This window comes from Atta cephalotes, assembly GCF_000143395.1.
Source record: "Atta cephalotes unplaced genomic scaffold scaffold00030, whole genome shotgun sequence".
NCBI classification, from domain to species: domain Eukaryota; kingdom Metazoa; phylum Arthropoda; class Insecta; order Hymenoptera; family Formicidae; genus Atta; species Atta cephalotes.
This window is the reverse complement of record NW_012130094.1, coordinates 367,648-372,561: the sequence shown is the minus strand read 5'-3', so window position 1 is coordinate 372,561 and position 4,914 is coordinate 367,648.

Here is a 4,914-nt window from a genome sequence, read left to right as displayed (position 1 = left end):
GAAGAAGGTTTGAAGCAGGAAATCCTGAGAGAGTCTTAAGCAAAATCTCGAGGATACTTTTAGGGATTGTTAAGGAGAACTTTAAACACATCATCTTTAGAAAAGGCATATCAAATATTTTAAGAATTTCTCAGAAGATATATACATACTTCCGCATTATCTTGCGGTGAAAATACTGAAGACAAGAAAGTTAAGAGAATAGTAAAAAAAGTTTGAACGATGCGGTACAATTTGTGAAAATAATTATAAAATATAGTGCTGGATGCAATTTTAAAATAAAATTAGCAGCAGAATCTAAATACTCAAAAGAATCTTCAAGCAAAATTTTAATATATGATCGAGTTTTATACAGCACCGGAAGTTTAGGACAGATGTACAATAAATGATGATAAATAACAAAGCACACCATATGTGAAAGGAGATTAGACATTTGAAAAAATAAAAGAGAGATAGAGCGATAGGAGAGATAGGGACTCACTGATGATAGTGAATTTATTCTTGGAGGGTATGTATACCTAGTGTGTCGATTCTGAACTGATTCACGGATTGTTTGTTTAGTATAAGACTGATAAGGATATTTAATATCATGGCGAGATAAACGTAACAGTGGTTTCAGTTACTTCTCATAAACTATAGCTCAAATCTTATAAGCTTGCCTGAGATTCACTCAAATTTGTTCGTACATGTGTGTGATAGAACAGCATTTGTATTTATTACATTGATTTTCAATTTTTAAATAATTTATAAATTATTCATTGCCAAATCAAAAATTTTTTATCATAAATTTTAATATAGTTTTTGGTCACATAATCCCATAAAAATACATTTTTTTTACACTTTTTAGTTAATAAATATATTTTTAAATATCTTTAAAATATTGTTTTAAAAATTTGCATCATTTCATTTTAATAAAAATAATATACAATAATTTTTTAGCGACACGCTGCATTTTGAAAATAATTACAGATGCCTTCCTTTTCATTGCATTATCATCGCGACCTCGATCAATGCCAGTAATCTTTATTCCTCTTTGGCATGTTTCCGAGAGAAAAGAAGGAATTGTTTATGTCCGAAGTGCCAACATTCCATCATAAAATTGTTATCTGACAAACATTTGATGAATTGAAACTCTCAATTACGAGACGTCAGAATGTCTTGTTTGCATGATAATGAAGTCATCATTATCAAGTTTGATGACGATGATTTGTCATTATATTAGATGATTTACGATAGACTGCTTGTTCATGCCATTTCTATCACAGTAATTTATAATTTTCTTTCTTGCATAGTTAACGCAAAGTAATACACTCCGTTAAATTATCGTGTTTTACTTATGATGTGCAATTTTACATTATAACGATGTGAAAAAGAATATTATCATTTAAAACATGTTTCAAGATTACTCATTCCATGTTTTTTCAAAGCTACTCCGCGGGAATTACTTAAATGCAATTACTCTTAAATAAGTATTTTATCTGCGTTACTTCCGCCAAAATTGGCGAACGCATCACGAGAAATGTCCCGGCACGCGTCATCATGCCGTCGGCGAGTAAGATATAAATATCGCATTTTCTCTCTCTCTCCCTCTTTCTCTCTCTTTCCCTCTATAATTTTCTTAGGAATGATACACAGTTACTCACCATAGCAAAAATATCACGTCGTATCTTGCACGTTAATAACGATTAATTAATGACGCAATCCAACCCATCGAAAATGGTACGGGAGGAAATAAGTTTCGCCGGTTTTCAATGCAACAGCGACGCATGCTGCAGAAAGAGGATTACAGGAGCAGACAGGTATCCTCCGGCCTCCGGCCAGTTTTGTGTGGCGATTTATAACGAACGATTTGCAGTGACTTATGGAGCAACTCTCGATCGATATGCAAATGAGGGGACCGCGCAGCTTACGCGATCGTTTAGGCTTAGATCACGAATTAATTTATTTGAAAGCGGCGAACGGTCATCGGGACACCGTACCATTAGATCGACTTAAATCATTCTTGCTTAATTAAGCAAAAAGTCGGAAATATACTATTAATTATTGAGCTACTGCGTTTGAATTTATAGATAATCTCTTAATTTTTATTTCATATTTCCAAAATATTTGTTATCTTATTTGGATTATTTTTATTTAATTAAGTAGAAAATGTTATCAGAAATGTTATCAGAAATATTTTAAATTACGCTTTTAATCTACATTTATAATTATTATTATACTTTTTATAAACGATGTCTCTACATTTATATATGTAAATTATAAATATTTTATTTATTTTTATACATATATGTTATCTTGAAATTGCTCTAAACTATAAAAATATTGCATTTTGCTCTATCGTATTCTGTCATATAACACGAAAGACAGTTCGCGTGAGCAGATGTTCGCGACAATTAAAAGTGATTGACGCAAATCTGTCTGACATGCGAATTGCAGTTTAACCCGAAATAAAATCGAAGTATGGACCCCAGCGATCGGGATGTTCTTGTAAAAGGTTAATATACGTCTTTCTATATTTAGAAACATTTCTCTGAAAGAAAAATTTTGAAACTCTCCCGATGAGCTAGCTTTCTTTGCATTCTCCATGGAATAAAGGAAGTATTACGTTGGCGGATCATTTGACATACAGGCAGTTAGCAGTTACGAGATTCTATTAGCCTGCCTCCGGCATAAAAGTCTTCTGATACTTTAACAGATATTTTAGTATGAAAACCTATTTAGATAATAAAGCTTATATGTCATTTTAAAACAGAAACTTGTTGTGACAAACGAGCAATTTAAATTGCAAAAAATTGCAGGTGTGTTCTCCGTGTCGCATTTATTCTATATTTTCTTGTTTTCAGAGGTTCTATTTTAAAGTTACGACATTTTATAAATAATGAAAATTGTATGTTGTGTGTCTTCGTATTACGTAATACATATTACTTATCAAATAAAATATTTCAATTTATAAAAAATATATTATTAAATATTTTAAATTTTTCAAATCATTAAATCGTATATAAAATAGAAGGTGCATAATTTTCTATCATTTTTTTACAACATGAATCGCTATTAATTTAAATAATTTAAATTTTAAATATTTTAAATAATTTAATATATCCCAGAAGAGTAGAAATTTTTATCAATAATTTTCGATTATTCGAGATTGAAACTTTGTTTCTATAAAAGGATTTCATTGCTTCCTACAGAAAATTATTCATGAAATTTACAAAAAAGTAATTTATACGATTTTGCACCTAAGGGTGAGTCAAATATTTACAGAAAAGTAGAAAACAGAAAAGCGGCAGCTAATCAAAATTCATTAATTGCTGGCTTCTGTACTGCTTACCAGCGCAAGTTTTGATTGATTGCTGTTCTTCTGCTTTTCTGTCAAGTTTTGAATCTAGTATTGCGTTCCAAATTTGATTATTTAACGTCCGGGATATTACTACAGTTCGGGGTACTATATATTTTACAGTAGTAAGAAAATTTTACACAGTAGTATCCTGATTGAAATAATTAAATTTGAAACACAATATTAGCAGTAGATCTCATAGAGTTTTCTTTGAGAGTACGTCCAAGAATCTAAGTTATAAAAAAAGCAATTCTTTTTATTAAGTATCAAATGTCAATTAGTTGTAGTATTATTAAGTATTATTAATCTTTCTTTTTGAAGTAAAATTTAGATTATTATTTCATATTTTTATAACATAAAATTTTATATTGATGTCTTTTTAAATTAATAGATAGAAATGACCTTTTTTTAAGTATAAAATATTAAATTGCTTAAAAAAATTTTAACTAGTTAGGGTCTATATATTTAGATTTCGAATTCTCAATTCAAAATTTTTATTGTTTATAATTCGAAATTATTGATATTTATGAGTAATATCTTCATTTTTTTTGCCGACGTAAAGTCGCGAGTCTGGCGCAAAATCATCGAAATACGACGAGAATGCACTTTTGACGCGGGTGCTTATCGTTTCGCAAATAAACCTTACGACGCGGTGCATTGCGCTGCGATGACAAAGCGTCGCGAATGTTTATCGGTTATTTGTACTGGGACGAGTTGCCCCTTCATGTGCAAATAACGTCCTACGAAATGGAATGCGGCTGCTTCCTTTTATTTGACATTTTTCTTTCTTGGACCTAGTATCGAGCCATCACCAATAATAACTAAAATTTTGCGTTATTCATATAAAACATATGTATCATGGAGAATATATGTTTCTTTTATCGTAAAAATAAATTAAGAAATATATATAATAGATAGCGAAAAAAAAAAACAAATCTATGAATTATTTAACAGAATATCACAGTAAAAATTATGTTGTATTTGTGTTAAAACTGCGAGTATTTATTAATTTTGTGTTAAATTTTTAACATATACTCATACATACATAAACATATATAAATATTAATATAATTTATATAATGTAATTTAAGTATTTTGTATTAAATTGATATTCAACATTTTTTAGTGTTCAAACAAAATTTATAAGTAAAGGAAATAATAAAAATAATTTTTAAATATGAATTCCAGGAAGAATAATAAAATTACTTAATAATAATTACTTAATAATAAGGAAATAATAAAAATACTTATGTACAATATTAATATATATTATAATATAATATAAGTTTTACTAAAATTTTAAAGAAGTATGCTTCCACGATTTGTTTGCAAATTGTATCAAAATTATATTTTTTTATGTTAATTTTTTTTACAATATTTATATTTTTTTCTATCATATTTATTTTTTATTAAATTAACACAAAAATTTGTGTGGATTTTTTTAAAACACATAAAATGTGTTAAATTTATTTATCAATAATGCATTTGTAAATTATTATACGTAATAAACTACGAATGTTGTATTTTATACTTTCTCTCTCTCTCTCTCTCACTCTNTCTCTCGTATCTCTCTCTCTCCT